Below are 20,479 nucleotides of genomic sequence, written 5' to 3' on the forward strand. Positions count from 1 at the left end.
AACAAACAATAACTATTTACAAAAAAATAGCTGCCTAACTGCACACACACACACACACACCAAACTTCAGATAAAAAAACAAACAATAACTATTTACAAAAAAATAGCTGCCTAACCGCACACACACACACACACACACACACACCAAACTTCAGATAAAAAAACAAACAATAACTATTTACAAAAAAATAGCTGCCTAACCGCACACACACACACACACACACACCAAACTTCAGATAAAAAAACAAACAATAACTATTTACAAAAAAAAAAGCTGCCTAACCGCACACACACACACACACACACACACACACCAAACTTCAGATAAAAAAAACAAACAATAACTATTTACAAAAAAAAAGCTGCCTAACCGCACACACACACACACACACACACACACACCAAACTTCAGATAAAAAAAACAAACAATAACTATTTACAAAAAAAAAAGCTGCCTAACCGCACACACACACACACACACACACACACACCAAACTTCAGATAAAAAAACAAACAATAACTATTTACAAAAAAAAAATAATAATTTTTAAAACAATGCCTCAACCCAAGAGTTTATCCTTGCTTCGTGTCTTAGCTGAGACGCCTCCCTCGAGGGGAAACGTTTGAGAACGGCGAATGGCTGGTTCTTTTTCTCCTCCTGTTCCTTCTCCAATTTCGTCTTCTTCATCGTCCTCTTCGTTCCTCCTCAGGGAAAGTGGCGGGTGGTGGGATGGTGGTCTCCCCAAATCCAGCACACTCAACATCTGAATGTTCGGCCTGGATGCCCTTTATTCCCACTCAGGTCCTCCTAATAAACTAAATTCCCATCCTTTTGTTTACCAAATTGTATATTTTAAGTTTTTGAATAATAATAATAATAATAATAAACCTAAATACACCCACATAAAGTGCATTACCTTGACTTACCAATTTTCCGCATTAACCTAATACCTATTAGAATATAATTAAACTCATTTTACACTGTATTATTATATAATTACTGTATTACAACAAGAAAAAAGAGACATTTCTTGAACATTAACAGATTTATTATATAAAAAACACAGAAAAACACAAAAAAGAACAACACTGCACACACACACACACCAAACTTAAGATAAAAAAAACAAACAATAACTATTTACAAAAAAAATAGCTGCCTAACCGCACACACACACACACACACCAAACTTCAGATAAAAAAACAAACAATAACTATTTACAAAAAAAATAGCTGCCTAACCGCACACACACACACACACACCAAACTTCAGATAAAAAAAACAAACAATAACTATTTACAAAAAAAAATAATAATAATTTTTAAAACAATGCCTCAACCCAAGACTTTATCCTTGCTTTTCTTAGCTGAGACGCCTCCCTCGAGGGGAAACGTGAGCTCCTCTGTAACACACAGACAAAACAAAAAACAATAAGCATACTTTCATTGATTTTTAAGCTCTAACAATCCCCCCCGCCCCCCAAATAAATAATAAAAAAACAAAAACTTACTAAGCCTATTGGGCATCATCTGCTTCAATAATTAGCTGCCCAACCATTTCCGTTTCCACTCAGGTCCTCCAAATAAACTGATTTCCCATCCCTAAATATTTTGAAATGTCTTTTGCTGTAGGTTTTGTTTACCAAATTGTATATTTTAAGTTTTTGAATAATAATAATAATAATAATAATAATAAAAAACCTAAATACACCCACATAAAGTTCATTACCTTGACTTACCAATTCTCCGCATTAACCTAATACCTATTAGAATATAATTAAACTCATTTTACACTGTATTATTATATAATTACTGTATTACAACAAGAAAAAAGAGACATTTCTTGAACATTAACAGATTTATTATATAAAAAACACAGAAAAACACAAAAAAGAACAACACTGCACACACACACACACCAAACTTAAGATAAAAAAAAACAAACAATAACTATTTACAATAAAAATAGCTGCCCAACCGCACACACACACACACACCAAACTTCAGATAAAAAAACAAAAACAATAACTATTTACAAAAAAAAAAAATTAAATTTAAAAAAAAAAATGCCTCAACCCAAGAGTTTACCCTGGCTTTTCTTAGCTGAGACGCCATAAAAAAAAACAAACAATAACTATTTACAATAAAAATAGCTGCCCAACCGCACACACACACACACCAAACTTCAGATAAAAAAACAAAAACAATAACTATTTACAAAAAAAAAAAATAAATTTAAAAAAAAAATGCCTCAACACAAGAGTTTACCCTGGCTTTTCTTAGCTGAGACGCCTCCCTCGAGGGGAAACGTTTGAGCTCCTGTGTAACACACAGACAAAACAAAAAACAATAAGCATACTTTCATTGATTTTTAAGCTCTAACAATCCCCCCCGCCCCCCAAATAAATAATAAAAAAACGAAAACTTACTAAGCCTATTGGGCATCATCTGCTTCAATAATTAGCTGCCCAACCATTTCCGTTCCCACTAAGGTCCTGCAAATAAACTGAATTCCCATCCCTAAATATTTTGAAATGTCTTTTGCTGTAGGTTTTGTACCGAGGAGAACGGCGAATGGCTGGTTCTTTTTCTCCTCCTGTTCCTTCTCCAATTTCTTCTTCGTAGCGGCTGGTGGTGGGAGGGTGGGCCGGCTACCGGCGGGTGGTGGGATGGTGGTCTCCTTTTAAAGCTCCTTTTCCCACTTTCTTTTATTTCTTCGGGCTGTAAAACACGTAAACACAAAAAACAAAAAAAACAACAAAAAAAAACAACCATAAGTACCTATTTATATTAATAAACAGAGCTAGGGTTAGGGAGTTAGGAAATGTATTTATTAAAGTGTCTGTGTTTACCAGGGTGTATTTTTAATTGTTCCTAACTTCCTCCTCTCACTCCTCGTCCAATGTTTCTTTTCGTGATTTTTCTGTCCTTTGAAAAATGAGAAACAAAACAAGAGCAACCCATTAAAAGTTGAGTCTGGATGAAGGCACAGCCCATGTCCTGAGGCTTGGAGTGAGGCATGGTGAAAGAAGAGCTGTCGGGGAGGGTCCTTCTCAAAACAACTGCGCCGAGCAGAGTGATGCGCTGCTGACGTATGTAAAAACATTGGATGTAGGTGGAGGAAAACCTTCTATGACGCACATAGCACATAGCACGTGAACACTGAACTTCCCACGACATGTGAGGACGTAAGCACTAGGGCTGGCCCGAATAGCGTTTTTTGAGCTCCGGATATTCGGCACTGATTCGAAGCGAATATTCGAATATTCGTTTTAAAAAAAAGAGGTAAAAAAAAAAAAAAAAAGCAAATCACGGCCCCTTTAATCCACTGAAAAATGTTCAATTTGCTCTGACCGACGAGACATATTCACCCCGGATTTTTGGTGTTTTTATCCCGGATTTTTGTGCTTTCACCCCATATTTTTTCTGTGATTTTAGCCCAGATTTCTTTGTGTTTTCATCCCGGAATTTCTGCTGCCCCACATAATTATTACAGTTACAGTTAACTATTTATTAATTTGCTCCCGCATCGTCTGGATTAAACTCCCGCTCCAGCCAATAACAGTTCAGTTCTGTCCCGCGCGCAAGATATTCTGACGGGACCCACGAGAACAGAAGTGGTTAGAGTGAGGTGGAACTCTGGAAAGGAGAAAAAAAACGAATATCCGAATACCAAAATTAAAAACCGAATACCTACTCAACGAACGAATATCCCAATACCCGAATATTCGGGTCCAGCCCTAGTAAGCACGAGCTCAGAATCTTCAGCCCAGCCAATTTCTTAAAATTACTTCAAAATAACTGAAACTGCAAAAAAAAACCTCTAGAATCGAACCCTAATCTAACACTCTAATCTAATCTAACTCTAATCTAAACTAATTTAAATTACTTTGATTAATTTATAAACTACCAATGACATCGAAAAATTCTTACTCTCGCACTGTACTTGTTCGCTCTCCTCTCTCTCCCTCGAACAAAATGGCTCTTCGTCCGTTGGACTGTCCGGGGCAGTGTCCGTCGTGTTCACACATGCGCCGTAAACTTTTTTGTACTTTTCCATGACGTCACGAGTTGCGCAACTTGCGCCAAAATAAATAAATAAACTGCATTTTAGCGTCGCGCGAGCACTAGAATGCTTCAATAGCCACCAAAATCGATAGGTAACATCCCACAATTGTTCCGAAATAGCCATAAAATTTTGTTGACCCTAGGACTTACTGTGACCGAGATATAGACCTTTATTTGCCTCAATGCGTCTAAGACGGAGAAATAACGGTATTAGCGGAAAAAAAGACGCTTCGGTAAACAGAGACACATATGTAAACTTCCTAACTTAAAAAAAAAAACGTAGACACTCCACAATGGTTCGTTTGATCCGCCTGGGTGCCCCGAACAACCTGGAGGAGGAGGAGCAGGAGCAGCAAGGGGCGAGTGTGTGTGTGTAGTTTAAGTGTTATGCATATATGTATATAGTTGTGTTTGATTTTGTAAAATGAAAATTTTAATGTTTAAGAAATGTCTCTTTTTTCTTGTATTAGTACATTCATAACATATTAACAACATTATAAAATGAGTTTAGATATATTCAAAAATGTATTATGTTAATGCGAATATTTTAACTGCCTCCGCGCTCACTGGGGGTTCTGTATTATGTATTTTCTATGTTTAATCTTTTGCCTGACTCTTTGTTCTGTAATCATGTTTCTGTAAAGCTGCTTTGTGCCAACACCCGTTGTAAAAAGCGCTATACAAATAAATTTGATTTGATTTGAATATTTATTTATGGTTTATATTATGTTTATTATGGAGACTAGACAGACAGACTGACACATTTTGAGCTCCCTGAGACCCTTGGTTAGTGAGTTAGGACATGTATTAACTAAAGTGTCCCTGTTTAACAAAGCGTATTTTTATTGTTCTTAACTGTAATAAAAATAAAAACGTTTACATCCTAATAAAGTCAATTACGTTGATAAATTAGTTTTTACCGTCCGCTGGCGAGGCTCAATAGCAGCAGCTTCTCCTCCTTATTCGCCACGTTGTGCAAGCCCGATATGTGAACCCCGGCCAGGTGTTTAGGCAAGTTACTGTACGTAACATGGTACAAAGGGCACACTAGCTGTCTCATTTCTTTCACAAAAGATAACCAACATCAAAACACGCACTTTAGGTTAAGACAAAACAGTTTTTTTCTCAATTATCACTAAAATCTGTGTAACTTAGAAGGAGCGCAAAAATAAGGTACTTACTCTCTGAACTCTGACGACGCCTCTGGCACATGCGCTCACCACGTCGCACTGCATTGTGGGTGAAAAGGGGCGTGGCCCCGTTAAAGTTAATAAAGTGCATTACCTTGACTTACCAGTTCTTCTCATTAACCTTATACCTATTAGAATATAATTAAACTTATTTTATAATATTGTTAATATGTTATTTTTATTATTTAATTAGTTGTACATTATTAGTAACATGCTTAGTGAATACTTTTTTTATCCATTTGTTTGCTTTATAGCCTGCCCAAACTAATTGGGCTATTCAGAAGGCCAAAAAGAAATTTTTACTTCGGAAGCTGGCGCTACTGAGGGCATCGTCCCCGGCGATCCCCATGGTCTCCGTGCTGGACGTGGGAATCGGGCCAGCAAGTGCCGGCTGGGCACCGGCAGGGGGACCATCCGCGGGCCGTCTACCAGCGGTAGTGTGCCGTTTACCAGTGGCGGAGCCAGCGGGGGGACCATCAGTTTGTCGTCTACCAGTGGCGGAGCCAGCGGGGGGACCATCAGTTGGTCATCTACCAGTGGCGGAGCCGGCGGTGGAGCTGGAACCAGCGCGGCAAGCGGCGGAGCGGCGATCGGCGGAGCGGCAACAGTAAATGTTGCTTTTTTTTGTAAATAACCCTAACCTGGTCAGTTAATGTAAATAGTTTTCGTTTTTTGCACTTTTTTTTACTATTCTTGAGTTTTCTTGAGTATTGTTGTAAATAGTTGTGTTATAGTAGTTTATTTAATATTGTAGTAGTGTGTTGTGTTTGTGTGTGTTTAAATATTGTTAAAATGCTAAAATAAATCTTTGAATGTTTAAGAAATGACTTGTTTCCATTATTCATAGTTTATTAAATTGTTTTAACATTGTTAGGATAAATGTTCACATAAGCGTGGCTATTCACCAAAGTGTTATTTTTCCACTTTAAGCTCACCTTTAAGTGTCACGTGAACCAAACCACTGTTAGGTTGTTCAGGGCGCCCAGGCAGATCAAATGACACATTTGGGCAGTTTATTCCATTGATTTAACCCTAGTCGCCCAAATAAACCTAATGCTACCGAAAAATATATATTAGCTAACATTATTTAAAAATAATAAAAATACGCTTTGGTTAACATATACACTTAAGTAAACAAACCTCCTAACTCCCTAACCAAAGATCAAAGAAAGCTCAAACTTTCATTGATTTTTAAGCTCTAACAATCCCCCCCGCCCCCCAAATACCGTATTTTTCGGACTATAAGGCGCACTTAAAAACTTTTAATTTTCACAAAAATTGACAGTGCGTCTTATAATACGGTGCGCCTTTTGTATGGATTTTACTCGTCAGGTTGTAAGGAGCCGTAAACACACACTCCGTGCAGCGTTATAGAGAGTTTCAGTGCTATACAGAGTCCAGAGCCGTGCAGCTCCGAGGCTGAGCAGCAATAGCATTAGCTAGATGCTAACCGCTAAGCTAGCTAGCTTATTCACTGAGATCAGTATTATCTAAATTTTACTCGTCAGGTTGTAAGGAGCAGTAAACACACACTCCGTGCAGCGTTATACAGAGTTTCAGTGCTATACAGAGTCCAGAGCCGTGCAGCGCCGAGGCTGGAGCAGCAAATAGCATTAGCTAGCTTATTCACTGTTCAGAGATCAGTATTATCTAAATTTTACCCGTCAGGTGTAAGGAGCAGTAAACACATACTCCGTGCAGAGCCGTGCCGCTCCGAGGCTGGAGCAGCAATAGCATTAGCTAGATGCTAACCGCTTAGCTAGCTAGCTTTTTCACTGTTCAGAGATCAGTATTTTCTAAATTTAGCACTTTTAATACTGCTGGAGCAGTATTATTAGAGTTAGATGCTAATCGCTAAGCGTTCACCGTTCAGAGGTGAGTTATCGGCCTGTAAGTCTGTGCTGCTTTGCCTGGCTAGCATTAGCTAGATGCTAAGCGCTAACTCTCTCAGAGGTGAGTTTTATCAGCCTGTAATCTGCTTGTTTACCGTGTTAAAACAAGCTACGGGGGACGAATCGCTAGCTAATATCTCACTGTCTTACCAGAACACGCAGGATTACTCAGTGTAACGCTGTCGTTTAAGTTTGGGTTAACTTTACTAGTTTAGGTGACTAGCTAGCGTGCTAGCGGATAGCTATGCTAACACTGGTGCAGCAAGCCTTAGTGGACATCTGGAAATCTAAGCTTACTGTAAATAAACTGAAGCACGTTACTCACCCAAATAAACAGTTTTCAGGAGAGGAATCTGTGTAGATTAATATCCAGCACTCGTTTGACTTTGAAAGAGCTAACGTTAGATTTGTATACTGAGACGCTCCACCGGCAAGCGACCACCCCCGGTGGGGGAAGGGAAACATGGCGCCACCCCTGTTCACTTTGATATAGGCACCCTTTCTAGTGTCACTTAACGCGCCTTATAATGCGATGCGCCCTATGTATGGAAAAATAGCAGAAAATAGGCGTTCTTTGATAGTGCGTCTTATAATACGGTGCGCCTTATAGTCCGAAAAATACGGTAAATAATAAAAAACAAAAACTTACTAAGCCTATTGGGCATCATCTGCTTCACCTTCAGTTTAAATTGATCGAAGTGTAACTTAGTTTGATATCTCTGCATATCAAACAAACAAACATAAACACACGTTAAGTATATAACAATTAAAGGTAAGTATATAACAATTAAAGGTAAGTATATAACAATTAAAGGTAAGTATATAACAATTAAAGGTAAGTATATAACAATTAAAGGTAAGTATATAACAATTAAAGGTAAGTATATAACAATTAAAGGTAAGACTTACGTTTAAGGTGAATTTTGGCCTTCAGCAGGACAATCTTCCTCTCCAGTGTCAGGATTTTACGCCTGCAGCAAGCTTTCTGACACTGGAGGATGGATTGTCCTGCTTTCGGCGCACCCTGCTTCTCCTGATGCTGCTGCTGCTGCTCCTGCTCGCCCCCCTGCTCCTCCTCCTCCTCCTCCTCCTCCAGCTCCAGCTGCTGCTGGCCCTGCTGCTCCAGCTCCTCCTGCTCCAGCTCCTCCTCCTCCTCCTCCAGCTGCTGCTGGCCCTGCTGCTCCAGCTCCTCCCAGTCCTGCTCCTCCTCCTCCAGCTGCTGCTGGCCCTGCTGCTCCAGCTCCTCCCGCTCCTGCTCCTCCTCCACCTCCTTCTGGTCCCTTACCCTGTTAAAGGTAAAGTCCAGCCCCGGAGGCATTGCCAAATCTCCGGCAAGTCTCCGGAGCTGGGCTAATCTTTGAGAAAGGCATTGAGTTTCAGCCTTTTTTATGGCCACTGCAACATCACTAGTCTACAAAGAAGAAGAAGAAGAAGAAGAAGAAGAAGAAGAAGAAGAAAAAATAGTATCAATTTAGAACCATTTGTTTACATAAATATATGTACATAACACATTTATATAACAAAAAAATAATAATATTTACCCTCAAATACAGGTGGTGCTGGCCATAATGATCCGGGGAATCTCTGCTACCGGCCGCATTTAAAACAATGCCTCAACCCAAGAGTTTACCCTTGCTTCGTGTCTTTGCTGAGACGCCCCGCACGGCACTTTACTTACTTGCACTCTCGTCTCCTCCTCACCAACTGAACGGAAAAAGGCATGTCGGGGCACATAACGGAGCGCGTTCACACATGCGCAGTGAAGGTTCCGAATTTCTAGGTGACGTCATGGCTAGCGCTACTCATATTAAAATAACTAAAATAGCGTTTTAGGGTCGCGCGGGTGGTACAATAGTCAGATAGCCACCAAATTAACTAGCTAACATCGGACAATTGGTCCTAAATAGCCATACAATTTTGGTGACCCTAGGACTTACTGTGGCCGAGATATTTAGCTTTATTTGCCTCAATGCGTCTACAATCCAGAAGGGATATTTTTTTTCAAGTGGGAATTTTCTTTTTTGTGCAGTACATTGCTTTAATATTTTTTTTTTGTGGCTGCTGAAGATTCAGGGAGTTTTCATTAAAGTGCAAAGTAGAAAGAAGAGTCAAGGCGTAAGTTAGTATATTTTTCTATATGAAGGCATTTCTATCTATCCCTATCTGTTGTCCTTTTTCTCTCTTTCAAAAACATACACAAAAAAGTACAAAATGTAAGAGTAAAATGTTTAAGCCTTTTTTATCAAACTGTGGCATTTCCGTTAGATTAGGAGTTAGCTTTAGCATTAGGTTTAGATTAGCTAGGGTTAGATTAGCTGGGGATATAGAATAGAATTTTTTTTTTTGGGGGGGCGGGATTATTTGTACACTACGGAGGGTTGGATTTAAATTTAGGCACACAATGAGGACGCAGAAGTGCCCCATCTGCCACAATGTATATTCTAATCTTTCCAAACACCTCACTGGAAACCACAACGTGGCCAGCAGACATCTATCTATCTATCTATCTATCTATCTATCTATCTATCTATCTATCTATCTATCTATCTATCTATCTATCTATCTACCTACCTACCTACCTACCTACCTACCTACCTACCTATCTATCCCAGGCAGCCGCAGGAACGTCCTGTATCCTTTTATGCACCACACCCCCCGTATCCCTTGGTTCTGGAGGAGAGTGGTCCAAGGCCTCATTACAACAACTTGGAGGATAAGGTAGACAAGAACGAGATGCCGATGCCGATGCCGATGGTGACCACTGACATTTTCTTCAAGGAGCTACCACACACACGTAAGTATTATTCCTATTGAGAGGTTTAACAATTGTTATTTTAATAGAAGCATATTAATTGTTCTGTGCTTTTAATAGACTTGTTACAGAAGGACCCAACACGGGTCCGCCTGTGCGGAGTGTTCGGCCTTCCGAGACCAACAGATTTGTCAGGACTCCTGTCCTGTGGCCGCATATTCCTATGAAATATCCAGCCACAGGACAGGAGTCCTGACAAATATGTTTGGTCTCGGAAGTCTGGGAAGCCCAACTAGAAGGTGAGTATGTTACAGGAATGATTCTTACATATTTGGAGGGTTAGGGTTAGGGAGTTAGGAAATGTATTTACTAAAGTGTCTGTGTTTACCAAAGCGTATTTTTAGACTTCCTGTAACACAGGGGGTGAGTACACAGGAAATTTGGCAGTGTTAAATCAACACTGTTAGTGTAAAATTAACACTTATTAGTGTTAAACTTTACACTCTCAGTGTTGATTTAACACTGCCAAATTTCCTGTGTACTCACCCCCTGTGTTACAGGAAGTCTAAAAATACGCTTTGGTAAACACAGACACTTTAGTAAATACATTTCCTAACTCCCTAACCCTAGCTCTCAGGAAGCTCAAAATGTACCAGTCTTGTCTGTCTAGTCTCCATAATAAACATAATATAAACGATATACATATTCACTGAAATCAACTTTTAATGGGTTGCTCTTGTTTTGTTTCTCATTTTTCAGGGAGCAGGGAGAAAGTGATAGTGAGGAACCGGACCTTCGCCAAGGACACCATTATTATTTTTTATTTTTTTGTAAATAGTTAATATTTGTAAATATATATATTTTTGAAGTTTGCTGTGTTTGTGAGTGTGTGTCTGTGTGTGTGCAAATAAATATGTTAATGTTTAAGAAATGTCTCTTTTTTCTTGTAGTGTAATACATTAATAACATATAAACAACATTTTAAATTCAGTTTAATTATATTCTAATAGGTATTAGGTTATTGAGAAGAACTAAATAGAAACTTTAGATACTTAATATTCGACGACTCTGTTAAGAAAAGGTGTTATTTAAACATATTTTTGATGTTTTTATATAGAATAACAAAATGTGTCAATCTGTCCATCTAGACGCCAAAATAAACCTAATGCTACCGATAATTACATATAAGTTAACATTATTAAAAAACTTCAAAAATACACCTTTGTAAACTAAGACACTAACTAAGTAAACACATCCCCTAACTCCCTAACCAAAGGTTTTGGGAAGCTCAAAATGTGTCAATCTGTCCGTCTAACCCCCCATAATAGCTGGTATTCCCCCCTTTATATTGATATACCATTAAGAGAAATTTATTTTTCTTTATTAACAAAAGGTATTATGTCTAATATAAAAATATATTTATATTTATATCCAATTATTAGAAGATTCACAGTTCACTTTTTTTTTCTGTTTCCCTTTTTTGCCCCAGGGAAGAAGAACAAATTGCGAGTGTATTATCTGTCCTGGCTGAGGAACAAGATCTTGCACAATGACCCGGAGGTGGAGAAGAAGCAGGGCTGGACCACAGTTGGGGACCTGGAAGGCTGTGTCCACTACAAAGTTGGTATGTTCCAAGTTCATTTCTGGACACAAGACAGTAAAGCCGTTTCAGTTTTAAAGAATTAACTGAATCCTGCTGTGACTTTAAAGAAGTCATTTCTTACGCTGGTGCGGTAGATTAATGCACCCCCTGTGACTCATCCACCACCATATTTGGTAAAGTTCGGTTAGGGTTAGGCAGACAGTAAAAGTACAAAAAGGAACGTTGGACGAGGAGTGAGATGAGGAAGTTAGGAAAAATAAAAATACACCCTGGTAAACACAGACACTTTAATAAATACATTTGCCAGTCTTGTCTGTCTAGTCTCCATAATAAACATAATATAAACAATAAATACATATTCACTGAAATCAACTTTTAATGGCTTGCTCTTGTTTTGTTTCTCATTTTTCAGGGAGCAGGGAGAAGGTAATAGTGAGGAACCAGACCTTCGCAAAGGACACCATTTTTTTTTTTTTTGTAAATAGTTAATATTTGTAAATATAAAAAGTTTTGAAGTTTGCTGTGTTTGTGAGTGTGTGTCTGTGTGTCTGTGTGTGTGCAAATAAATATGTTAATGTTTAAGAAATGTCTCTTTTTTCTTGTAGTGTAATACATTAATAACATATAAACAACATTTTAAAATAAGTTTAATTATATTCTAATAGGTATTAGGTTAATGAGAAGAACTGGTAAGAAAAGGTAATGCACTTTATTAGGATGTAAAGGATGTACAGTTAGGAACAATAAAAATACGCTTTGGTAAACAGAGACACTTTAGTAAATATATTTCCTAACTCCGTAACCAAAGCTCTCAGGGAGCTCAAAATGTGTCAGTCTGTCTGTCCAGTCGCCATAATAAACCTTATGCTACCGATGAATACATATTAGTTAACATTATTTAAAAATAATTAAATACGCTTTGGTAAACAGAGACACTTAGGTAAATAAACCTCCTAACTCCCTAACCAAGGGTCTCAGGAAGCTTAAAATGAGTCAGTCTGTCTGTCTAGTCTCCATAATAAACATAATATAAACCATAAATACATATTCGCATATATCTGGGTGTTACAGGTTGAGAACCTGGGAACTGCAACTCCAGTGTTGCAGTTCCCAGCTTCTCAACCTATAGCACCCAGATATCAACATGACATTTTGACCTAAAATCTCTCAGCCTGTGAGTATGTTACAGGAATAATTCTTACATACCCCTGTGACTCATCCACCATGTAGGGTAAGGTGAACCTGGCCACACCCCCTGTGACTCATCCACCACCATATTTGGTAAAGTTCAGTTAGGGTTAGGCAGACAGTAAAAGTATGAAGAGAAACGTTGGACGAGGAGTGAGAGGAGGAAGTTAGGAAAAATAAAAATACACCCTGGTAAACACAGACACTTTAATAAATACATTTGCCAGTCTTGTCTGTCTAGTCTCCATAATAAACATAATATAAACAATAAATACATATTCACTGAAATCAACTTTTAATGGGTTGCTCTTGTTTTGTTTGAGTGAATAGGTAGGTAAGTATATACCAGTTAAAGGTAGGTAAGTATGTAACAATTAAAGGTAAGTATATAACAATTAAAGGTAAGTATATACCAATTAAAGGTAGGTAAGTATATAACAATTAAAGGTAGGTAAATATATAACAATTAAAGGTAGGTAAGTATATAACAATTAAAGGTAAGTATATACCAGTTAAAGGTAGGTAAGTATATAACAATTAAAGGTAAGTATATACCAATTAAAGGTAGGTAAGTATATACCAATTAAAGGTAGGTGAGTATATACCAGTTAAAGGTAGGTAAGTATATAACAATTAAAGGTAAGTATATAACAATTAAAGGTAGGTAAGTATATACCAATTAAAGGTAAGTATATAACAATTAAAGGTAGGTAAGTATATACCAATTAAAGGTAGGTAAGTATATAACAATTAAAGGTAAGTATATAACAATTAAAGGTAGGTAAGTATATACCAATTAAAGGTAAGTATATAACAATTAAAGGTAGGTAAGTATATACCAATTAAAGGTAAGTATATAACAATTAATGGTAAGTATATAACAATTAAAGGTAGGTAAGTATATACCAATTAAAGGTAAATATATAACAATTAAAGGTAGGTAAGTATATACCAATTAAAGGTAAGTATATAACAATTAAAGGTAGGTAAGTATATACCAATTAAAGGTAGGTAAGTATATAACAATTAAAGGTAAGTATATAACAATTAAAGGTAAGACTTACGTTTAAGGTGAATTTTGGCCTTCAGCAGGACAATCATCCTCTCCAGTGTCAGGATTTTACGCCTGCAGCAAGCTTTCTGACACTGGAGGATGGATTGTCCTGCTTTCGGCGCACCCTGCTTCTCCTGATGCTGCTGCTGCTGCTCCTGCTCGCCCCCCTGCTCCTCCTCCTCCTCCTCCTCATCCAGCTGCTGCTGGCCCTGCTCCTGCTCCTCCTCCAGCTCCTCCTCCTCCTCCTCGACCTCGTCCACCACCTCCTCCTCCTGCTGCTGCTCTCCTTCTGACCATGCAGGAGAATAGTCCAGCCCCGGAGGCATTGCCAAATCTCTGGCAACCCTCCGGAGCTGGGCTAATCGTCCTGCAAGGCAGGCAGATTCTGCCATCTTAATGGCAACTGACGTGTCACCAGTCTAAAAAAAATCCCACATCACATTGCATTACATTACATCGAGTTACATTACCGGTATTAGCGGAATAAGAAATACATGTTCGGTAAACATAGACCTTTTTGGTTGTGTGTGTATGCGTCTCAGCAGTTCAGCAAACTCCAAAACAAAAGCTCCGCCCGATCCGGGGAATCTCTGCTACCGGCCGCATTTAAAACAATTCCTCAAACCAAGAGTTTATACTGGCTTCGCCCCGCACGGCACTTTACTTACTTTCTCTCTCTCCTCCTCCTCACCAACTAAGCGGAAAAAGGCATGTCGGGGCACATAACGGAGCGCGTTCGCACATGCGCAGTGAAGGTTCCGAATTTCTAGGTGACGTCACGGCTAGCGCTACTCATATTAAAATAACTAAAATAGCGTTTTAGGGTCGCGCGGGTGGTACAATGGTCAGATAGCCACCAAGAATGGTGGGGTAGCCAAAATCTGGAAGCAATGTGACATAGGGAACCCCATCAAAAGTCGAGTGTCATTCTCCTCATAGCTCCCCATTCAAAATATAACGAAAAAGTACCCTGACCTCTCCAAAACCAAAGTCCAAAATGAATGGGGCTTCAATGGCAGCCCCCATTTCCGGTCAACCTAGACAGACCAGTGGGGTACCGTTGGATGCGTATCGGGCAGTGGAGTTCAGTGCCTCACAAATTTTTTTCGTAAGATGCCCCCTGGTGGAGAAATCAGCAATTTACTCTCAGCATCCCTCTATCTGACGTAGTTCCGTAGGTGTGACCTACATGGGACCTGCATATTTGTGATCAGCATCCCTTAGAATGGGGGGGTAGCCAAAATCTGGAGGCAATGTGACATGGGGAACCCCGTCAAAAGTCGTGTGTCATTCTCCTCATAGCTCCCCATTCAAAATGTAACGAAAAAATACAGCAGCCTCTCCAAAACCAAAGTCCAAAATGAATGGGGCTTCAATGGCAGCCCCCATTTCCGGTCAACCTAGACAGACCAATGGGGTACCGTTGGATGCTTCTCGGGCAGTGGAGTCCATTGCCGCACATTCTTTTTTCGTAAGATGCCCCCTGGTGGAGAAATCAGCAATTTACTCTCAGCATCCCTCTATCTGACGTAGTTCCGTAGGTGTGACCTACATGGGACCTGCATAGTTGTGATCAGCATCCCTTAGAATGGGGGGGTAGCCAAAATCTGGAAGCAATGTGACATGGGGAACCCCATCAAAAGTCGAGTGTCATTCTCCTCATAGCTCCCCATTCAAAATGTAACGAAAAAATACCCCGACCTCTCCAAAACCAAAGTCCAAAAATGAATGGGGCTTCAATGGCAGGCCCCATTTCCGGTCAACCTAGGCAGACCAATGGGGTACCGTTGGATGCGTCTCAGGCAGTGGAGTCCAGTGCCACACAATCTTTTTTCGTCAGATGCCCCCTGGTGGAGAAATCAGCAATTTACTCTCAGCATCTCTCTGTCTGACGTAGTTCCGTAGGTGTGACCTACATGGGCCCTGCATATTTGTGATCAGCATCCCTTAGAATGGGGGGGTAGCCAAAATCTGCAGGCAATGTGACATGGGGAACCCCGTCAAAAGTCGAGTGTCATTCTCCTCATAGCTCCCCATTCAAAATATAACGAAAAAATACCCCGACCTCTCCAAAACCAAAGTCCAAAAATGAATGGGGCTTCAATGGCAGGCCCCATTTCTGGTCAACCTAGGCAGACCAATGGGGTACCGTTGGATGCATCTCGGGCAGTGGAGTCCATTGCCGCACATTCTTTTTTCGTAAGATGCCCCCTGGTGGAGAAATCAGCAATTTACTCTCAGCATCCCTCTATCTGACGTAGTTCCGTAGGTGTGACCTACATGGGACCTGCATAGTTGTGATCAGCATCCCTTAGAATGGGGGGGTAGCCAAAATCTGGAAGCAATGTGACATAGGGAACCCCGTCAAAAGTCGAGTGTCATTCTCCTCATAGCTCCCCATTCAAAATATAACGAAAAAATACAGCAGCCTCTCCAAAACCTAAGTCCAAAATGAATGGGGCTTCAATGGCAGCCCCCATTTCCGGTCAACCTAGACAGACCAATGGGGGACCGTTGGATGCGTCTCGGGCAGTGGAGTCCATTGCCGCACATTTTTTTTTCGTGAGATGCCCCCTGGTGGAGAAATCAGCAATTTACTCTCAGCATCTCTCTGTCTGACGTAGTTCCGTAGGTGTGACCTACATGGGACCTGCATAGTTGTGATCAGCATCCCTTAGAATGGGGGGGTAGCCAAAATCTGGAAGCAATGTGACATAGGGAACTCCGTCAAAAGTCGAGTGTCATTCTCCTCATAGCTCCCCATTCAAAATATAACGAAAAAATACAGCAGCCTCTCCAAAACCTAAGTCCAAAATGAATGGGGCTTCAATGGCAGCCCCCATTTCCGGTCAACCTAGACAGACCAATGGGGGACCGTTGGATGCGTCTCGGGCAGTGGAGTCCATTGCCGCACATTCTTTTTTCGTAAGATGCCCCCTGGTGGAGAAATCAGCAATTTACTCTCAGCATCCCTCTATCTGACGTAGTTCCGTAGGTGTGACCTACATGGGACCTGCATAGTTGTGATCAGCATCCCTTAGAATGGGGGGGTAGCCAAAATCTGGAAGCAATGTGACATAGGGAACCCCGTCAAAAGTCGAGTGTCATTCTCCTCATAGCTCCCCATTCAAAATATAACGAAAAAATACAGCAGCCTCTCCAAAACCTAAGTCCAAAATGAATGGGGCTTCAATGGCAGCCCCCATTTCCGGTCAACCTAGACAGACCAATGGGGGACCGTTGGATGCGTCTCGGGCAGTGGAGTCCATTGCCGCACATTTTTTTTTCGTGAGATGCCCCCTGGTGGAGAAATCAGCAATTTACTCTCAGCATCTCTCTGTCTGACGTAGTTCCGTAGGTGTGACCTACATGGGACCTGCATAGTTGTGATCAGCATCCCTTAGAATGGGGGGGTAGCCAAAATCTGGAGGCAATGTGACATGGGGAACCCCATCAAAAGTCGAGTGTCATTCTCCTCATAGCTCCCCATTCAAAATATAACGAAAAAATACCCCGACCTCTCCAAAACCAAAGTCCAAAAATGAATGGGGCTTCAATGGCAGGCCCCATTTCTGGTCAACCTAGGCAGACCAATGGGGTACCGTTGGATGCATCTCGGGCAGTGGAGTCCATTGCCGCACATTCTTTTTTCGTGAGATGCCCCCTGGTGGAGAAATCAGCAATTTACTCTCAGCATCTCTCTGTCTGACGTAGTTCCGTAGGTGTGACCTACATGGGCCCTGCATATTTGTGATCAGCATCCCTTAGAATGGGGGGGTAGCCAAAATCTGGAGGCAATGTGACATGGGGAACCCCGTCAAAAGTCGAGTGTCATTCTCCTCATAGCTCCCCATTCAAAATATAACGAAAAAATACCCCGACCTCTCCAAAACCAAAGTCCAAAATGAATGGGGCTTCAATGGCAGCCCCCATTTCCGGTCAACCTAGACAGACCAATGGGGGACCGTTGGATGCGTCTCGGGCAGTGGAGTCCATTGCCGCACATTTTTTTTTCGTGAGATGCCCCCTGGTGGAGAAATCAGCAATTTACTCTCAGCATCTCTCTGTCTGACGTAGTTCCGTAGGTGTGACCTACATGGGACCTGCATAGTTGTGATCAGCATCCCTTAGAATGGGGGGGTAGCCAAAATCTGGAAGCAATGTGACATAGGGAACCCCGTCAAAAGTCGAGTGTCATTCTCCTCATAGCTCCCCATTCAAAATATAACGAAAAAATACCCCGACCTCTCCAAAACCAAAGTCCAAAAATGAATGGGGCTTCAATGGCAGGCCCCATTTCCGGTCAACCTAGGCAGACCAATGGGGTACCGTTGGATGCATCTCGGGCAGTGGAGTCCATTGCTGCACATTCTTTTTTCGTAAGATGCCCCCTGGTGGAGAAATCAGCAATTTACTCTCAGCATCCCTCTATCTGACGTAGTTCCGTAGGTGTGACCTACATGGGACCTGCATAGTTGTGATCAGCATCCCTTAGAATGGGGGGGTAGCCAAAATCTGGAAGCAATGTGACATGGGGAACCCCATCAAAAGTCGAGTGTCATTCTCCTCATAGCTCCCCATTCAAAATATAACGAAAAAATACCCCGACCTCTCCAAAACCAAAGTCCAAAAATGAATGGGGCTTCAATGGCAGGCCCCATTTCCGATCAACCTAGGCAGACCAATGGGGTACCGTTGGATGCATCTCGGGCAGTGGAGTTTAGTGCCGCACATTTTTTTTTCGTGAGATGCCCCCTGGTGGAGAAATCAGCAATTTACTCTCAGCATCTCTATGTCTGACGTAGTTCCGTAGGTGTGACCTACATGGGACCTACATAGTTGTGATCAGCATCCCTTAGAATGGGGGGGTAGCCAAAATCTGGAAGCAATGTGACATAGGGAACCCCGTCAAAAGTCGAGTGTCATTCTCCTCATAGCTCCCCATTCAAAATATAACGAAAAAATACAGCGGCCTCTCCAAAACCTAAGTCCAAAATGAATGGGGCTTCAATGGCAGCCCCCATTTCCGGTCAACCTAGACAGACCAGTGGGGTACCGTTGGATGCGTCTCGGGCAGTGGAGTTTAGTGCCGCACATTTTAGTGCCGCACAGTGTCATTCTCCTCATAGCACGAAAATTATATCTACACATTCAGGACGACGAGACGCATCAAATGACACAACCTTTTTCGACCAGAAACATTCTCCTAAGCAGATACGGTTAAGTGTATTTTTCTCGGACAGCAAAGGGTTAATCCCGAAACTATTTGGTAATTTGGTGCGGCTCGGTGCAGCGACCCGGCACGACGAGTTTTGTGCCGATCAGACGTACGGTTGAGCAGAAAACCGCAATAAAGCATTTTGGTGATCCCACACGCTTTGGTGATATCAGCCCTAACAATGTTTTTTTTAATTGTTGTTAGGACTAGAATCACCAAAGCGTGTGGGATACCCAAAGTGTTATTTCGCATTTTTTGGCTAAACCGTACGTCCCATCATCACAAAAAGTATATCTGTATGTTCAGGACGACGAGACACATCAAATGACACAACCATTTTAGACCAGAAACATTCTATTAAGAAGATACGGTTAAGTGTATTTTTCTCGGACAGCAAAGGGTTAATCCCGAAACTATTTGGTCATTTGGTGCGGCTCGGTGCAGCGATCCGGCACAAGGAGTTTGGTGCCGATCAGACGTACGGTTGAGCGGAAAACCGCAATAAAGCATTTTGGTGATCCCACACGCTTTGGTGATATCAGCCCTAACAATGTTTTTTTTTTTTAAATTGTTGTTAGGACTAGAATCACCAAAGCGTGTGGGACACCCAAAGTGTTATTTTGCGTTTTTTGGCTAAACCGTACGTCCCATCATCACAAAAAGTATATCTGTACGTTCAGGACGACGAGACGCATCAAATGACACAACCATTTTAGACCAGAAACATTCTCTTAAGCAGATACGGTTAAGTGTATTTTTCTCGGACAGCAAAGCGTTAAACCCGAAACTATTTGGTCATTTGGTGCGGCTCGGTGCAGCGACCCGGCACGACCAGTTTGGTGCCGATCAGACGTACGGTTGAGCGGAAAACCGCAATAAAGCATTTTGGTGATCCCACACGCTTTGGTGATATCAGCCCTAACAATGTGTTTTTTTTATTGTTTTTTATCCGAATCAGACCACCAAATTTGGTGTGTCTAGGTCAAAAGGTCTCCAAAATACGGCCCAAAACCTTTAATTTTTCCCATGGAAATTTGAAAATGTAGGAGGGGCCTCAATTTATTCTAAATAGTTTTTACATTTCACAAGTTTTGGTGCCGATCAGACCTAACGGAAAACCCCAAAAAAAACACTTTCATTATCTGACACTCTTTGATGAAAAAAGCCATAACTATTGAAAAAAAAATAATAATAATAAAAAATAATAATAATAATAATATTTTCTTATTACCTGATTAGTTACAGTTTGGCCAGTAAAAAAACAAAATAATATTAAACTAACCCTAGAATGAGTAAAATTCCACTTGTTTGAAGGTTAATTGCTTGAAGGTTAATTGGTTTGCTGTTTCCTCTGCTTCCTGTTGAGTCATGCTCAGAGGGTGAGGAGGCTTGACGGAGGTGGTTGTGATATTTTGCGGTGGACAGCAATTTGGGATTTAGGACAAAAAACTTCCAGGTTCTTCCTATTTTTGAGGTAAGTGCGTTTATATTATTCATATTTAGTATGTGTATA

At 40.8% G+C, this 20,479-nt stretch overlaps 1 long non-coding RNA gene across 2 annotated transcripts; it reads right to left on the minus strand.

Annotated features, from left to right (window-relative positions):
* Nucleotides 1–5,043: 5,043 nt before the first annotated feature.
* Nucleotides 5,044–13,973, minus strand: LOC111189526 (uncharacterized). 2 transcript variants are annotated; one of them, XR_007429414.1, is made up of 4 exons: nt 13,759–13,973; nt 7,801–7,870; nt 5,251–5,298; nt 5,044–5,131 (listed from the first exon to the last, which is right to left on the minus strand). It is a non-coding gene; the product is annotated as an uncharacterized LOC111189526 (long non-coding RNA). The 2 variants fall into 2 exon arrangements; XR_007429415.1 differs by lacking the exon at nt 13,759–13,973 and adding an exon at nt 8,061–8,199.
* Between the last annotated feature and the right edge of the window lie 6,506 nt (nt 13,974–20,479).

The sequence above is a fragment of the Astyanax mexicanus genome, chromosome 24, assembly GCF_023375975.1.
Source record: "Astyanax mexicanus isolate ESR-SI-001 chromosome 24, AstMex3_surface, whole genome shotgun sequence".
Classification (NCBI taxonomy): domain Eukaryota; kingdom Metazoa; phylum Chordata; class Actinopteri; order Characiformes; family Acestrorhamphidae; genus Astyanax; species Astyanax mexicanus.